The 18,731-nt window shown below is 44.9% G+C and overlaps 1 protein-coding gene and 1 pseudogene across 3 annotated transcripts in view; both read left to right on the forward strand.

Annotated features, from left to right (window-relative positions):
• Positions 1-18,731, forward strand: part of ATP8B1 (ATPase phospholipid transporting 8B1) — a 138,293-nt gene that overhangs the window by 16,761 nt on the left and 102,801 nt on the right. The window lies entirely within an intron of this gene.
• LOC116468518 (small ribosomal subunit protein uS17m-like) lies at positions 15,966-16,373 on the forward strand (annotated as a pseudogene).

The raw sequence follows: 18,731 nt of genomic DNA on the forward strand, positions 1-18,731 counted from the left end.
TGGGCAACAGAGCAAGACTCTGTTTCAAAAAAAAAAAAGAAATAAAGACATAAAGGGGCTTAGATTAGAAGATACCTAGCAACATTCTCAGCTCTAATGTCCTGTTTATGTTAAATTTATTGGATTCTCCCCTCCTCTGCCCTGGACCAATTGGTCTCCACTTAAAAGGTGATCCTGGGATTTTTGTTTAATTTCTTTGCTTGTTTCTCTAACTGTTACAGGCACCATTTTTAGACTAGCTCTGAGCATCATATAGTTGCATATATTCCAAGAGGCGCTACCTCCTCCTGGAAGATTTCCTGATTCCTTGTCTTTCCCAGACCAAAGTGAGGGACCCTTCCTTTGTTCTAGCGGTTCCCTGTACATTCTCATCCTAGCATAGGTGGTACCATCTCGGAGATGGTAGCTAGCTTTTATCTCACATGTGGCTTGATCAGTGGTGGTTGCCTAGACACTGGTTTTCAAAGTATGGTCCCTGGACCAGCAACATCAGCACAACTGGGGGCTGCACTCTAGACTCACTGACTCAGAAGCTCTGGGATTAAGACCCAGCCTTCAGTGTCCTAATAAAACTTCCAGGTGATTCTGATGCCTGCTCCAGATTGAGAATCCCTGGCTGAGAGGTTTTTGACGAGCAGGATTCTGAGGTGATGTCCAGCCACAGCAGCAAAGGTGTGTTAGGATTCCTTAGTCCTGTCACCTTGAGCAGGTGAGAAGCAGGACAGATGTGGGCCCAGGGATGTGGCATCCCTGAGCTATATTGTCATTGCTGGTCCACTTGTCTGTGTTTACACTAGTGGCCACCTCGGTGAGAACAGCACCTTGGCAAGTATCATGTTGTAGCTCAGCCCCCAGCACAGTTCTTAAATTGTAGCACCTGTTCTATAATTACACATTAAATAGTAAAGTCAGAAACATGCCTTTCCACACTGATAGGCACTAGCATTAGCTGCCATTATTAGAGGCATGTTTTATGAGAGAGAAGGCCATTGAACAACAATGAACCAATAATTGTTGGCTGTTTTTATAATGACTCTACAATGAAAAGAATCCACCGTGGCCTACTTAAGTGAATTTTATGGCTTTTACTCCTTCACTAAGCTGCCAGAGGAGAATAACCAAGTTCTTTCTTGGACTTCATAACTTAGTAAAATAGTCACAAACACAAATAGATACTTACAGCCAGGTGCAATGGCTCATGCCTGCAATCCCAACACTTTGGGAGGCTGAGGCAGGTGGATCACTTGAGGTCAAGAGTTTGAGACCAGCCTGGCCAACATGGTGAAACCCTATCTCTACTAAAAATACAAAAATTAGCTAGGTATGGTGGTGTGTGCCTGTAATCCCCAGCTACTCAGGAGGCTGAGGAAGGAGAGTTGCTTGAACCCCAGAGGTGGAGCTTGCAGTGAGCTGAGATCGCACCATTGCACTCCAGCCTGGGCGACAGAGCGAGACTCCGTCTCAAAAAACAAAACAAAACAAAACAACAACAACCAAAATAGATATTTAAAGATTTTTGCACTAACTTTTGATACTTATTGCCATACTTTGGAAATGCAACAAAAATACTGGGAATTTTTTTAAGCATTTACTTGAGAAAAAATGAACTCTTGTGGCATTTTGGTTTGGGTTAGAGATACTTTTACAAATGTCACTTAGAAATAAACACCATCCGGCCGGGCGCGGTGGCTCACGCTTGTAATCCCAGCACTTTGGGAGGCCGAGGCGGGCGGATCACGAGGTCAGGAGATCGAGACCACGGTGAAACCCCGTCTCTACTAAAAATACAAAAAATTAGCCGGGCGTGGTGGCGGGCGCCTGTAGTCCCAGCTACTCGGAGAGGCTGAGGCAGGAGAATGGCGTGAACCCGGGAGGTGGAGCTTGCAGTGAGCCGAGATTGCGCCACTGCCCTCCAGCCCGGGCGAGGGAGTCAGGCTCAGTCTCTCTCAAAAAAAAAAAAAAAAAAGAAATAAACACCATCCCATAACTCTGAGCTATGAAATATTTACATACAGGGGAAAAACCAGCTAACACCTATAGCCACTCACTGTTCTATTTTGGGTTTATGTTGTTGTCAAAAGACAAAGGATAAAGAGTTTTCAAGATCTTGTGTATTTTGGGGTTAGTATGACTCCAATTGTTTTCTAATTCAGTGAGGCAGCATCCACCTTAATACTAGGCCTGGTTTTTTAAAGTCAATTTTAGGTGCTTGTCAACAAAGCTGGAATGTGAGAAAGTTGAAATGATTTGTGAAGCTCTTACCCTGGCCTGCCTGTGAACTTTTTTGAGACAGAAGACTGGCACCAGTTTATTAAAGACTTTGTAAAAGTATACCTAACTTAGTCAACCAGATGTGACTTTTGCTCCCTGGGGAACATTTTAAGTTGTCACAATTTAGGATGCTACAAGTGTCTAGTGGTCAAGGCCAGGGATACTTCTAAATATCCTACACTATGCAGGTCAGCCTCCACAACAAAGAAGTATCTTACCCAAAATGTCACTAGGGTTGAGGTTGAGGAATTCTATCCTAAACCACAGGTAGGAGTCCTCTTAAAATGCTACGGTTCCGCAGGACTTAGTCATAGGCACGCTTCATACTCTCCTGCATGCCCCTAAACACAGCACCTTGAGCACTGAACTCTGACATCATCTTATACCCCTCTAGCTGGTGCTTAAGCCTTCTGGCTTAAGCCTGGACTTGATCTCTGACCCCTTTCTCTTCCAGACTGCACCCTGCCTTCATTTCCAATCCGTCTCCAAGGCCTGTTGCTTCTACCTCTAGAAGACCTTGACGCCACCTGATAACCTCTATCTCTGCTGCCATCCGCGAGGTTCAAGCTGTCATCCTCCCTCTCCTGGACCATTCCAGTAGCCTTCTCACATGAAGGCTACGCTTCTACCCTGCCCCTTCCAAACCAGAGCACCCACTCAGATCCTGCCAACTCTTGTAGTAGCTCATGCTGCGGTTTTAACAACAGCTACCTTCTCTCCACAGCTCACTATGCCCAGCCCGCCCTGACCCCGGCTTCCCCCTGCAAATTCCATTCTTTTTCTGCTTCAGTTTCTGAAGCATGACGAGTCCCTTCCTGTCCCAGGAACTTCAGATTTGCTGCTTTCTCGCTTGAAAAGCTCTTCCTCTGAAAGGCTCCTTATCTTCTGCCTTTGGCCCAAATGTCATTTCTTCAGCCTAGTCTCTGCCCACCCCAGTTAAAGTTAAAGTAGGAGTCCCTCCTGAGTTACGCCCTCTGCTCACTCTTCTTTCTCGAGTAGCAAGGATGTAGAGAGCAGGGGAAGCCCAGAAATACTGTTGAAATGACAATAGCTCTGTCACCATGTGCCCTTCGATGTATGGTAGAGGAGATGGCTTCTGTGTTTTCTTCAATGCTTAATTTCCTTTTTTATTTTTATTTTTTATTATTTTTTTAAGACGGGGTCTCGCTCTGCCACCCAGGCTGGAGTTCAGTGGTACGATCTCAGCTCACTGCAAACTCTGCCTCCCAGTTCAAGCAATTTTCCTGCCTCAGCCACCTGAGTAGCTGGGATTACAGGCGCCTGCCACCAAGCCTGACTAATTTTTGTATTTTTAGTAGAGATGGGGCTTCACCATGTTGGCCAGGCTGGTCTTGAACTCCTGAACTCAAGTGATCCACCTGCCTTGGCCTCCCAAATTGCTGGGATTGCAGGTATGAGCCACCATGCCTGGCCTTCAATTTCCTTTTATGTTGTCTCTTCTTGTGAATATCAGGAGTCTTGCTTCACTTAAGGCAGCATCTACCAGGCATATTTGATATTTTTAAAGTTCGTATTCCCCGCAGTCTTTCTATATTGTTAAAGGAAATAAATACATAAAAAAGACTTGTTTGTTAAACCATATGTGTCCACCCTGTTGTGTGCTTGTCATCAGTTTCAAAGGACCACAGTAAGCATGTTAGAACTTTTGTTAAACATAAAGATACATAAATATTATCTTATCCATGCCTGCGTTCCATCAGATGCCCTCTTTCCCCTGTAATCTTTGTATTTTCTACTTTATAGTCTCTCTGTAGAGCATTCCTAACCTGGACAGTGTGTTCTCTGTCACCCATCATACTTCTAGGAACATCCCTGCCTCCCTTCAGCCAGTGCATCATCTTTAGAAAAGATAAACCAGGCCGGGCATGGTGGCTCACACCTATAATCCCAGCACTTTGGGAGGCTGACGCAGGCAGATCACCTGAGCTCAGGAGTTTGAGAGCAGCCAGGCCAACATGGGGAAACCCTGTCTCTACTAAAAATAAAAAAATTAGCTGGGCATGGTGGTGGGTATCTGTAATCCCAGCTACTCGGGAGGTTGAGCCACGAGAATTGCTTGAACCCAGGAGGCGAGTTTGCAGTGAGCCAAGATTGCACCATTGCACTTTAGCCTGGGCAACAATAGTGAGACTGTCTCACAAAAAAAAAAAGAGACAAACTAGAATTAATCTGAGCCTGGTATCATTTAGACAGTAAATCTGTTTTCCTAAAAGAATCATATTATAGTCAAGGCTCAAACAAATAGATTCCACATTATCTGGAGCCTTTCTAAAAATGCATAAACCAGAGGTGACTGAAGAATTTTTTGTTTGTGTGTGTGCGCACCATTCATTCTGACTTTTTGATAAATGAGATTCTCAAGTTCACCTGGGAAGCATCAAAAACATTGATGGCTGAGTTCTCCTTGCCAGAGTCTTATTAGCCAATCTGGGATAAACCTGGCTGATTCTCTCGTGCATAGTCAAGACAGAGAAAGGCTTGGAAAGTAGACGATATAAGAGTCTACTCTTTATAGGATGCCTACATGCATAATAAAAAATTTACTTGGGTTTATGGAAATATCTAGATATAAACCTGTGGGGAAAATGATGGAAGAAATGAATGGTTAACTTAAGGATGCTGGATTGGCATCTACAATGCAGCAGCTGTGGGTGGCCTTGATTAGTTTTACTTAATTTCATAGCTCGTATCTGTGTAGTTACTTGCTGCTGGCAAACCATTACTTCATCTTATTTTCACAAATTCTGTAGCGAGCAGGGCATCTTTGCATCCTCTGCCCTTTCTGCTCCATTCTCCAATTAAATGGATTTCACTGCAGCAGCTTTCTGGCTTACGGCGGAGGCCTCCCATGTGCTTCCCAGGCTGGGTTAGGTATAGTTTTGCCAAGCTCCCACTGCAACCTGAGCATATTGTCTTCTCCTGGCATTTACTGTATTTTACATATTATTATTACTGTTTTTTAGAGATGGGTTCTCGCTCTGTTGCCCAGGTTGGAGTGCAATGGCCTGATCATACACAGCTCACTGCAGCTTTAAACTTCTGGAGTCAGGCCATCCTCCAGCCTCAGCCTCCTGAGTGGCTAGGACTACAGATGTGTGCCACCATGCCTGGCTAATTGAAAAAATTTTTTTTGTAGATACAGGGGTCTCCTTATGTTGTTCAGGCTGGTCTCAAACTCCTGGCATCAACATCACGCTATCCTCCCATCTCGGCCTCCCAAAGTGCTGGAATTACTGGTGCAAGCCACTGCACCTGCCTATGTTTCCCCATATTGAACTGTAACAGTCTGTGTTAGGATTTAAGTTATAGTGAGAGATCACCGTATCTTCTTCATCCCTGGAGTCCACAACCTAGTAGGCATTCAATAACTGATCAATTAATGAATATATTAATTTCCAGTTTACAGATGGGGACACTGAGGCCCAGGGAGACTAAATACAAGTTCAGCACTCTCACCTCCCCTAATCTTTCTGAGCTCTGGATTCCTCTTGTAAAAATAAAGAGTTTTAGAGATTTTTTCTAATAACCCATATAGCTCAAAAACAGGTGGTTCTGTTTTATGATTTTAACAACTCTGCAGTATTGCCAAAACTCAACAAAGCTGTCTCCAGATGGAGTGAAACAGTCTCAAGAATAAAGATAATGATCAAAATAACCCAGCTACTGGCAAGAATGGAATTCACATTACACTTCAACCTAGATCAGGAACTCAGTCCCAACTTCTGAGTATTAAAAATCACCTCGGGAGACTTTGAAAAAGTAGAAGTTCCTGTGTTTTATCTCTTCCCTTTCTGGAGTTTCCCAAGTGATTTTGAAGGAGACCAATCAGCATTTAAGGCTTCCTTTTTTGGTGTTCTTGGAAATGACTCATATCTGACCAGCAGTGTCAGACATGAGTCAGACATGAAGACCAGTTATGTGAATGGTCTTCATGTCTGATTTTAACATTTTAAACAGTGGGCTGACCCAAACACAGCTCTGTTTGAGCAGCCGGCCTGGCCAGGCCACATGTATCATACATACCTTGCTGAGACAAGGAAATTGTCTTCTGTAGAAATTCTGATGGAATCAGAGACGTGGCTATCGAGGCTGGACTCTTGACCAGTTAGAAATCATTTCCTAATCAGTTACGTCAGGACGAGGGGTGGGCATGCTGGAAAAACAAAAGAGAGAAAGGTGAAACCACAGCTTCCTTCTATTGGAGTGAAACTGTCCACGGAAAAAATAAAAGTTTTTTACATATCGTGTACAATATTACCTCCATCAGGCAACCTCTTGGTTGAAGCCAACTGAGAGATTTTGAAGGTTGCAAAATGTAAGGATTGAACAAGTGTATTTCTTAGGGTTTAAATGAAATCCCTCCAGCGTTTAGTAGAACTGGCAAACTATATGGACTCCTGATTACTAAGTAATTATGACTTCCTTTCCCCCATCTTTCAAGAAGCTCGTTTTTATTTCTGGTTTGCCTGCTCTCCACACCCCCTCACCTGCCTGCCTGAATTGGAAGCCAGCCCACCATAGTTTTAATTGTGAAATTCCCGAAGCTGTTAATATATTTAAACATACAACAGGATGTTTCCCACAGCTGTGCATAATGACTTGGGAGACAGGCCAGAAGACCTCTGTTTTCAAACTGGGTGAATTCTATAAAGTCTTCAGTTAGGTTTAGAGTAACTATACGTTTATGCATTTTTATCTTAAAAGGACTTTAAACAAATTTCACAAGTTGGATATTTTTTAATCCTTGCAAGGATTTACTCAAGTGAGCAAAAGATTAAAAACTAATGTTTGCTTTACCTTTTTCCAACTTCAGATTTTAAACGTTTCTCTACATTTATTGACATCTTCCAAAACAATTTTACATAGACAGATAAATTTGTGAAATTTGAGATTCATAATAAATCTGTTATGAGAATTAGAAACATGGGCTTCAAGGCCAGTTGGTTTATTCAGCGTCTAAGCTCTAACATTTATATGCCGTGGTGACTTATAACAGGTTTAGCCAAAAGAGACTGTTTAATATTATAACCGTTAATTTACCTATGTTACTCTTTTTTTTTTTGAGACGGAGTTTTGCTCTTATTTCCCAGGCTAGAGTGCAGCGGGCAATCGCGGCTCACTGCAACCTTTGTCTTCCGGTTTTCAAGCAATTCTCCTGCCTCAGCCTCCCAAGTCACTGGGATTACAGGCGCCCACCACCACTCCCAGCTAATTTTTTTGTATTTTTAGTAGAGACAGGGTTTCACCATGTTGGTCAGGCTGGTCTCGAACTGCTGACCTCGTGATCCACCCGCCTCGGCCTCCCAAAGTGCTGGGATTACAGGCGTGAGCCACCACGCCCGCCCCTATTTTTTCTTTCATTACACAAGAATGGATAATTATACCAAAAATAAGGTAGAAATACCATGTTCGGTGTTGCTAAAATTAAAAAGTGAACATTAGGCTATACCTGACACCAACTTTGGATTTCAAAGGTTAATTTTACATTTTATTTTTGCTCCTTCTGGGAGCCTTTCAGCTCTGTCTGTGAGTTCCTAATTCTCTGCCTCTCTTGGTGCTGGTTTGAGTGAAGTAATTTCTCTCCGCTGCTAGACTTCTTCTTCCTCCTCTTCCTCTTCCTCCTCTTCCTCCTCCTCCTCCTCTTCCTCCTTCTCGTCTCCTTCTCCATTCTCCTTCTCCTTCTCCTCCTTCTTCTTTCTTTACTGAGACAGGGTATCACTCTGTTGCCCAGGCTGGAGTGCAGTGGTGCAGTAACAGCTCACTGTAGCCTCGACCTCCCAGGCTCAAGCGATCCTCTCACTTCAGCCTCCCAAGTAGCTGGGACCACAAGCACATGCCCAGCTGATTTTTGCATTTTTTGTAGAGATGGGGTTTTGCTACGTTGCCTGGGCTGGTCTCGAACTCCTGGGCTCAAACAATCTGCCCACCTCGGCCTCCGAAAGTTCTGGAATTGTTACAAGTGTGAGCCATTACACCCAGCCCTGCTAGACTTCTTATGCTTGGTCCATAAAGGCCTTCTTAAGCTACTTTTGGCCAAATTTGGAACCTTTCTAAAATATCTCAAGATTCTTGTTAAGTGTAATTTGTGATTTCTTCTGTTTCTGGGAAACCCTCTCCCTTGAGCAGGGGTTAGACCTGGTGATGCCCTTCTAGTGAATAAAATATGGCCACAGTGATGGGATGTCACTTCTGAGGCTGGGGCACAGAAACACCCCACTTCCCTCTTGCTGATGCTCTCTCATGCTCTCACTTACTGTAAGAGAAGCCAGCTGCCCCATGGAGAGACATGCATGGCAAAGAACTGGAGCTGGCCTCTGGCCAACAGCCCACAGGGGTGGATTCCTGCCAGCAACCCTGTGAGTGAGCTTGGAGGTGGATCCTCCCCAGGCCGACCTTTAGATGACTGCAGCCCTGGCTCACACCTTGACTGCAGCCTTGCAAGGAGACCCTGAGCCATACCCAGATTCTTGATCCATTGAAACTGAGATTATAGGCCAGGCGCGGTGGCTCATGCCTGTAATCCCAGCACTTTGGGAGGCCGAGGCGGGTGAATCACGAGGTCAGGAGATCGAGACCATCCTGGCTAACACGGTGAAACCCCGTCTCTATTAAAAAAATACAAAAAATTAGCTGGGCGTGGCGGCGGGCGCCTGTAGTCCCAGCTGCTCTGGAGGCTGAGGCAGGAGAATGGCCTGAACCTGGGAGGCGGAGCTTGCAGTGAGCCGAGATGGTGCCACTGCACTCCAGCCTGGGCGACCGAGCCAGACTCTGTCTCAAAAAAAAAAAAAAAAAGAAACTGAGATTATAAATACTTGTGGTTCAAACTGCTAAATTTGGGGGTATTTTGTTAGGCAGCAACAGATAAGTAATACAAGGGCAAAGATTCAAGGTACAATTAAAGTTGCTGCTTGCATGTGGGGAGCTCGCTATCTGGTAAATGCCTCTGTTGACCATCACTGGAAAGTCAAGATGTGATACCATCATGTTTGTTATTTCCTGATAAAGGGCTCCCACAGTTTCCAAGCTTCAGTTTTGTTCCACCTATTATTTGTTTTTTCATTTAATTTTTGGAATAGATAATACATGCAAACGGTACAACCTTCAAAAGGTACAAAAGGGTATTAAGTGTCAGTTTTGGCCGGATGAGGTAGCTCACCCCTGTAATCCCAGAACTTTGGGAGGCCAAGGTAGGAGGATCTCTTGAGCCCAGGAGTTCGAGACCAGGTTGGCCAACATGGCAAAACGCTGTCTCTACAAAAACTACAAAAAATTAGCTGGGCATGGTGGCACATGCCTGTAATCCCAGCTATTTGAGAAGCCGAGGTGGGAGGATCGCTTCAGCCTGGGAGGCGGAGGTTGCAGTGAGCCGAGATCCCACCAGTGCACTCCAGCTTGGGCAACAGAGTGAAACCCTGTCTCAAAATAAATAAATAAATAAAAAATAAAGTGTCAGTGTTCCTGCCTCCTTTTACCCCAGTTACCCAACTCTCCTACCCAAAGGCACTGGGCATCACCAGTTTATTGGTTATCTTTTTAGAAATCATCTTTGTGTTTACAAACATATATATTCATGTTTCTTTTTTCCCCTGAAACAAATGACAGTAGAATTTGACTTTCAATGGCCTGTCTCAGGAAGATGGTAGATATATAACAGCTTGAAATCTTACATAGTTTCTGCTTTGGATTCCTGCATTGGATTCCAGCTTTCAATAGATAAAAAATTAGCCTGGCTAGGCACTGTGGCTCACACCTGTAATTCCAGCACTTTCAGATGCTGAGACGGGCAGATTGCTTGAACCCAAAAGTTCAAGACTAGCCTGGGAAACATAGCGAAATCCCATCTCTACAAAAAATGTAAAAATCAGCTGGGTGTGGTGGCACATGCCTATAGTCCCAGCTACTCAGGAGGCTGAGGTGGGAGGAATCACTTGAGCCCAGGAGGTCAAGGCTGCAGTGAGCTGTGATCACACCACCGCACTCCACCCTAAGTGACAGTGAGACCCTATTAAAAAAAAAAGCCTGAGAAAACAGTTGGAAAGGAAGATAACAGATTGCATAACGATCGGCCTGGAGTAGGACTTAGAGAAGCCATCTGGAGTATTGAAGACATCCAGATGAACTGCTTTTGAAGAAGCTTCCACAATGGAGTATCTTGTTGACCTTTGAGGGAAGGGGGGTGAAAATAACATATTAGAAAATGTCCTAGACAGTTGTTCCAGGCTTTTCTCCTATTATTTTCTAGCCAACTTCTCTCAAAGAAGGCTTCATATTGTGAAAAATAATTGCTTTGTTTTTTTTTTTTTTTTTTTTTTGGTGACTTGATTCCAGTCACTTTTAAGGATCTAAGGTGACTCTGAGTTAGACAGGAAATGAGTCCTGAGAACAGATATGAGGAGAAAAGAAAAGGACTTGCTGTTTTATTTCCCCTCCTTTCTCTCACCTCAGCGGGCAGATCTGGATGACTGTGGTTGATTGTGTAGGTGGACTCCCAGGCTCCAAAACTAGTCACTCTTTCCCTGCCTGGCCTTGAGACCTCCGTCACTTGTCTTAACCTCTTCATGTCTCTGTTTCCTTCCTGCAAGGTGAAGGTCATTAAACGAGATAATTAAAATGACTTTCAAGAGTGGTGGAAGCCTAATTCATGTGAACTCACATGAATGCGAGTGGTACTATTACAGTCATTACCTTTAAAATTACAGCAGCATGCCCAACAAGACACAGTGGAGGCAAAGAGTCATTGGACAGAACTCAGCTGAACACCAATGTTAGTTTTGTTTCCTTAATGTGTAGTATTGGTTCCCAATGGAATTGAATCATCAAGTATGCTTACCTGGTTTGTTATGCCAAGTAACGAGATTGGCCAATCCTTCTTTATTTATTGTTCAGAAACTATAGAAGAAAGCAGCCAACAAATGGTGATGGTTTTTCAGTGACTCATGCCTCCTTTGATTAGAATCCAATGTAGCCTACTCCTTATCCTGGCATCACTACTAGATATTGCCTTTTATTTTGACTAATGGAGCACATGAATGGATAGATTTTAAACAAATGCCTAGGCTGGGCGCAGCGGCTCACGCTTGTAATCCCAGCACTTTGGGAGGCCAAGGCAGGCAGATCACCTGAGGTTGGGAGTCTGAGACCAGCCTGATCAACATGGAGAAACCCCTCTCTACTAAAAATACAAAATTAGCCAGGCGTGGTGGCGCATGTCTGTAATCCCAGCTACTCGGGAGGCTGAGGCAGGAGAATTGTTTGAACCCAGGAGGTGGAGGTTGCAGCGAGCCCAGAATGCGCCACTGCACTCCAGCCTGGGCAACGAGCAAAACTCCATTTCAAAAAAAAAAAAAAAAATGGCCAGTTGTTTCACTGCTCCCTGACAGAATCTCTTGCTCTAGGGAAAGCAACCAATTTTTTATTTTAGGCTACTCATCTGTGACCTTGATAATACGGAGTTAGAATTCCTTCCTCCTTTCTATTTCTTTCCCCCCTCCCTGTCTCCTTCTTTCTCTTTCCTCCCTTCTCCCTTCCTCCCTCTCTTCCTTCTTCTCTCCTTCCTTCTCCTCTTCCCTCCATTCCTCCTCTCTCCTTCTTCCTTCCCTCCTCCTTTCTTTTTTCCTCTCTCTTCCCCCTCCTTCTTTCTCTTTCTCTTTTCTTTTTTTGAGACAGGGTCTCCCTCTGTCACCCAGGCTGGACTGCAACGGCGTGATCATTGCTCACTGCAGCCTTGACCCCTGGGCTCAAGCAATCCTCCCGACTCAGATTTCCAAGTAGCCGGGACTACAGGCACATGCCACCAAGCCCAACTAATTTTTGTACTTTTTGTACAGACGGGGTTTCACCATGTTGCCCAAGCTGGTCTCGAACTCTCCAGGCTCAAGCAGTCCGCCCCTCTTGGCCTCCCAAAGTGTTGGGATTATAGGCATGAGCCACCACACCTGACCTCTCTGACTCTTCTTCCTTCTCTTTCTCATCTCCTCTGTGCCAGCCTCTGTCCTGGGTGTTCATCATACAGCAAAGAGAAAAGCGACAAGATCCCTGCCCCTGTGGAGTTGGCATTCTTGTGTGGAGAAGAGAATAAACACACTAATGTGTGGTATTAACATTTATCACATGTGATGATATGTGCAAGGAAAAATAAATAAGCATGAAGGGCAAAAGAGGTGAGGGACTGGCAAGGCTGGGGTTTAAATATAGTGGCGATTGATTGGGCTCCTAAAAAGGTGACATTAGAGCTAGGACAGTAAGGTGAGGGGCTAAGCCTTGTGGCTACTGGGGAAGAGCGTTCCAGGTACAGAAACAGATACTGTGTGGCCCCAAGCTCCAGGACCAGGGAGACAGCAAGGTGGCTGTAGATGAGAGGGAAAGAGAGCCGATAGATTTTGGGTTTTACTCTGAGAGAAGTGAGAACCCATTGCAGAGTTTCGAGCTGAGGAGTAACTCCATCTGATTACCTTTGGAAAGAATCAGCCTGCCCTCCATGTTGGAGTTAGACTGAATGGCATGCTGTCTGGGGCTACCTCTAATCCCGGTGAGGGAGAACAGAGCTTCAGCCAAGCAGCTCGCAGGGAGGTGGGGAGAGGTTTTAGGTTCTGGAAACATTCGGAAGGCAGAGCCTAGGGCTTGCAGATGGATAGGGAGCAGGGTAGGAGGGAAGATGAGACTCCAGCATGACTCTAGGTGTTTGGCATGAGGACCTGGGAGATGGGGTTGCCTTTTACTGACGTGAGGAAGCCTGGGGGATAATGGAGTTATGAGGGAAATTGAGGGGTTCAGTGTTAGGTTTGAGTAGACACTTGAAGTTTGAAATTTAGCTTCCTTTCGCAATATGGAAACATTTGGGGGAAGCACCCTCTTCCTGAATAAAATGCTAATAAGTGCGTATAGAATGTTGGAGCCAAATAAGAACTTTTGCAGAGTTCAGCTGCCTGCAGCAGTTTTTTCAATGGCACCTTTTTCAATGTTTTTCCTCCCAGACTCCCTGCCCGGATGAAGTGAGTTGTAAAATGCTGCTTCTACCTCTGAAAGTTCTGCCATAAATCCCATCCTTTCTGTCTGCACCACCTTATTAGCCTCCGCCTTTAGCCCCTGTTGCCAGAGGACAGTAAGGACTTTCTGCTCTCTTGTCTTGGCCACAGATTAACACCGTCTCTTCCTGGAGTCCTCGGTCAGGGTTATCATTTCTTTCTTTTTTTTTTTTAGACAGTCTCGCTCTGTCACCCAGGCTGGAGTGCAATGCTGTGATCTTGGCTCACTGCGTCCTCTGCCTCCTGGGTTCAAGAGATTTTCCTGCTTCAGCCTCCTGAGTAGCTGGAATTACAGGCGTGCACCACCACACCCAGCTTAGTAGAGATTTGTTAGTAGAGCCTCTGCCTCCCATAGTGTTGGAATTACAGGCATGAGCCACCGCTCCAGGCCTAGGGTTATCATTTCTAAAATGCAAATCTGATTAAAACAGTTCTTGTTGTTGAGGCCCCATGCTCTTTGCACAGATGGTTCCTGCACTTCTGCTCCCCACCTCCTCACCTCTGCAGATGCTTCAACGTCAGGGACCAACTCACTTGTTCCAGAATAGTTTCCTAGGCCCCCCTTCCCTGCTCTGTGTCCTCATTGTCCCTGTTACTTCTCCATCACAGCAGACAGGCTTCTGTGTGCCGAATTCCTAAGGTCTGCCTTACCCTAGACTTTAAGCTTCATAGGGACAGGAGCCACGTTGCTCACCAGCAGCTGACTGAATACCTGCCATGCGGTCAGGAGGTGCTGTTTACTCAATGCATGGGGGAACTCCAATGGCCTCTCCCTGCTTAGCACACAAATTCCAAATGCCTCTAGCACCCAAGGCCTTCCCAGCCTTGCCTCAGTCTGCTTTCCAGTCTCCTCTTCCAGCTCTCTTCTTCTGCCCCTGTCTACCCGCACTTTAGTAACTCTGAACTAATCCTGTGTGCCTTCAGTGCTGCAGAATATTTGCCCCCAGGGATTTCTTTCCAGAAATGCATTTCTCCTCTCACTTTCTGTCTCCCAATCAGATAGTGGCACAGCTTGGGACTTGACCTTCAAGGCCAACTCAGCATCCCTCCTGTCTCTCTCCATCCCTGACAATCAGGTATAATTGACTGCCTAATTGACTGCCTTCTCCTCCACTTCTCCCGCTAGCAATACTCACGGTGAATGTCATGGTAAGGTGTTTATTTGCCACTGATGGGCGGGTAGTAGAGGAACAATGGGATTTTACATTTTAGGAGGCTTGTTCCATATAATTATCTTAGCTCTTTTTTTGAGACGGAGTCTCGCTCTGTCACCCAGGCTGGAGTGCAGTGGCACGATCTCGGCTCACTGCAAGCTCCGCCTCCCGGGTTCACGCCATTCTCCTGCCTCAGCCTCTCCGAGTAGCTGGGACTACAGGCGCCTGCCACCACGCCCGGCTAATTTTTTGTATTTTTTTAGTAGAGACGGGGTTTCACCGTGGTCTCGATCTCCTGACCTCGTGATCCACCCGCCTCGGCCTCCCAAAGTGCTGGGATTACAAGCGTGAGCCACCGCGCCCAGCCTGACCCAACCATTTTTAATTATACACTTCAGTGTCTTTAAGGGCATTCACATGGTTGTGCAACCATCACCGCCATCCACCTTCAGAACTTCATCTTCTCCAACTGAAGCTCTGCACTCATTAAACAACTCCCCTTCCTCCCAACCCTTGGCAACCATCATCCGACTTTCTGTCTCTGAATTTGCCTACTTTGCATTCCTAATGTAAGTGTAATCATACAGCATGTGTCCTTCTGTGACTGGTTTATTTTACTTAGCATGTCTTTATGCATGTGCCAGGATTTCCTTTTTAAGGCCAAATGATAGTTCCTTGTCTCTATACCACATTTTGCGTATCCAGTTATCAGATAGCATTTGGATTGTTTCTACCTCTTTGCTTTTGTGAATATCACTGTTATGAACACGGGTCTACTGTATAAATATCTGCTCGGATTCCTGCCTTCAATTCTTTTGGGTATATACCCAGAAGTGAGATTGCTAGATCCTATGGTAATTCTATGTTTATTTTTTGAGGAACCATTATGCTATTTTCCATAGTGGCTGCACCATTTTATATTCCCACTGGCAGTGCAAAAGTGTTTCAACTCCTCCGCAGCCTCACCAGCACTTATTTTCTGTCTTTTTGACAACTGAAAGTGAAAAGTTAATTCAAGAACAGTGTCAGGCTGGGCACGGTGGCTCACACCTGTAATCCTAGCATTTTGGGAGGCCGAGGCAGGTGGATCACTTGAGGCCAGGAGTTTGAGAACAGCCTGCCTAACATGGTAAAACCCCATCTCTACTAAAAATATAAAAATTAGCCGGGTGTGGTGGCAGGAGCTTGTAATCCCAGCTACTGGGGAGGCTGAGGCAGGAGAATCACTTGAACCCAGGAGGCAGAGGTTGCAGTGAGCCGAGATCGCACCACTGCACTCCAGCCTGGGCTACAGAGCAAGACTCTGTATGAAAGAGAGAGAGAGAGAGGGGGGGGGAGAAAAGGAAGGAAGGAAGGAAGGGAGGGAGAGGAGGGAAAGAAAGAAAGGAAAGAAAGAAAGAAAGAGAGAGAGAGAGAGAAAGAAAGAAGGAGGAAGGAAGGAAGGAAGGAAAGAAGGAAGGCTCCCTGGGGCAGGTGGCTGCACAGTCGTGGCGGAGGTGACCAAAGCCACATGTCCGTCGTTCATTCATCTGTCCATGCCAGATGGATCGTGGGGAAGGTGATTGGGACGAAAATACAAAAGACTGCTAAAGCGAGAGTGACCGGGCTTGTTCTGGATCTCTATTTATTGAAGTATTATAATAAGTGAAAAATCTCCTTTGTTCACTATGGCCTTCGGCAGTGCACAGCGGGGGATATCGTGCTTCTCAGAGCTTTACCTGTCCCATGAACGAAGCATGTGAAACATGAACAGGCCAAGATCATTTTCAAAGTTGGAAAAATCATAGATCCAGTGACAGGAAAGCCCTGTGCAGGAACTACCTACCTGGAGAGTATGTTGAGTTCGGAAACCACCCAGCTAAGCAAAAATCTGTAAGAACTCAGTGTCTCTTCAGCACAGTGAAGGAGTGGAAGAAGGAGCTAAAGGGAAAGATTGACATGTTTATATTATGGAAAAATAAATTTTCAAAGCTTCATCACCAAAAAAAAAAAAAAAAAGAACAGTGAAGAATTGTGTCAGAGGAAGAGAAAGTTTTCCAAACTTTCTTAAATTTACTTACTCGGTCAATTAAAACCCATACATTGAGTACTTATTGTGTAATAAGTTGCTGTGTTAAAAGAAATGACATCAATAGAATTGATTCCAGTAGGTTCCATTTAGTTCTAACAAACTTGAAAATGTTTGTTAGAATTTGAAAAATAAATGCATATGAAAACTTAAATGTTGAAATGTTACCTCTCGTTTCTGATACAATTTGTGGAAACAGAGCTCTATCTTTAGAGTACAATTTTTTTTTTTTTTTATTTGAGATGGAGTTTCACTCTTCTTGCCCAAGCTGGAGTGCTGTGGCACGATCTCTGCTCACCGCAACCTCCACCTCCCAGGTTCAAGTGATTCTCCTGCCTCAGCCTCCCTAGTAGCTGGGATCATAGGCATGTGCCACCATGCTCGGCTAATTTTGTGTTTTTAGTAGAGACGGGGTCTCTCCATGTTGGTCAGGCTGGTCTCGAACTCCTGACCTCAGGTGATCTGCCCGCCTTGGCCTCCCAAAATGCTGGGATTACAGGCATGAGCCACCATGCCCAGCCTAGAGTACAATTTTTTAACAATCATTTCATTTTGACAATCAATCCTAAGAAATAACTTTATAACAGTACAAAACGTGTGTTCAAGGAGTTCATTTTCCCTCACTTAGATTCTCATTCTTTGAACTCCTGACTTTCTTAGAATGCCAAGTGCCAGTTATCTTTGGATCAAGAGAAGTAATCTCTATCAACATCTGGTTGCTATGTCTCAGATTTTTAAAAGATTGTTCAAGGCTGTAAAGACACAGAACCTGTGAATTACTACATTTGGGAAGCACATTCCTTCATCAGGAGATAATGGGTTTGGTAGTTTAAGTAACAGAGAGTACAGCCTGTAGGAAAGATATTCCAAGTGCTAAAAAGGAACAATGAAAAAGCAAAAAAGTAAGTAGGCTTATGTTTATGGTGCTGGGCACATGCACCACTGTTCACTGTAAATATCTTTGATTTGTCATCAATTGAGGATCACGGGATATAAGCAGACTATTGCTCTCCTCTTCTGCCTTTACTGTGTGTTCCACTCTTGAGAGTAAGACTTAATGCAAGAGGGCATTCTTTCAACTAGGTACCATGTGTGTCACTATACATTTGCCAAACCCCACACAACAAAGAGTGAACCCTAGTGAACTGTGGACTTCACGTAAACTAGGGACTTTAGTTACAATATGTCATTACTGGGGCTGGGCACATTGGCTCACACCTGTAATCTCAGCACTTCAGGGGGCCGACGCGGGCAGATCACTTGAGGTCAGGAGTTCAAGACCAGCCTGGCCAACATGGTGAAACCCTGTCCCTACTAAAAATACAAAAATTAGCCAGGCATGGTGGCGGGTACCTGTAGTCCCAGTTACTCAGGAGGGTGAGGCAGGAGAATCTCCTGAACCTGGGAAATGGAGATTGCAGTGAGCGGAGATCACATTACTGCACTACAGCCTGGGTAACAGAGTGAGACCCTGTCTCAAAAGAAAAAATATATATATATGTGTGTGTGTGTGTGTATCTCATTATTGGCTCATCAATTGTAACAAATGTGCCACTCTAATGCAAGATGTGAATAGGGTACACTAAGGCACGGGGCTGAAAGGATATGTGGGGATTGCCACTCCATTTTTCCGTAAACCTAAAACTATTCAGTAATAATCCTTTTTTTTTTTTTTTTGACAGAGTCTCGCTCTGTCACCAGGCTGGAGTGCAGTGGTGCCATCTCGACTCACTGCAACCTCCACCTCCCGGGTTCAAGTGATTTTCCTGCCTCAGCCTCCCGAGCAGCTTGGACTACAAGTGTACACCACCATGCCCAGCTAATTTTTGTATTTTTAGAGATGAGGTTTCACCATGTTGGCCAGGAAGGTCTCAATCTCTTGACCTTGTGATCCGCCCGCCTCAGCCTCCCAAAGTGCTGGGATTACAGACGTGAGCCACTGTGCTGGCCTAGTCCATTAAAAAAAAAAAAAATAGGAAAAGAAAAAAACCTATAGAATTAGGAAATTTAGTGCCAGAAAGGACCTCAGCCATCTTCTGGAGAAATGCAGGGGACAGACTCTACCTGTTCCCCATTCCAGGTTCAGTAGATTGGGTTCAGGTTCAACAAACTATTGCTGTTAAAAGCACACTGTGGGATTCTGATGTGTGGTCACATCTTAGAATCATTGATCTGGTCAAGAACCCTCACTGA

This window comes from Hylobates moloch, unplaced genomic scaffold (assembly GCF_009828535.3).
Source record: "Hylobates moloch isolate HMO894 unplaced genomic scaffold, HMol_V3 SCAFFOLD_5, whole genome shotgun sequence".
Lineage (NCBI taxonomy): Eukaryota > Metazoa > Chordata > Mammalia > Primates > Hylobatidae > Hylobates > Hylobates moloch.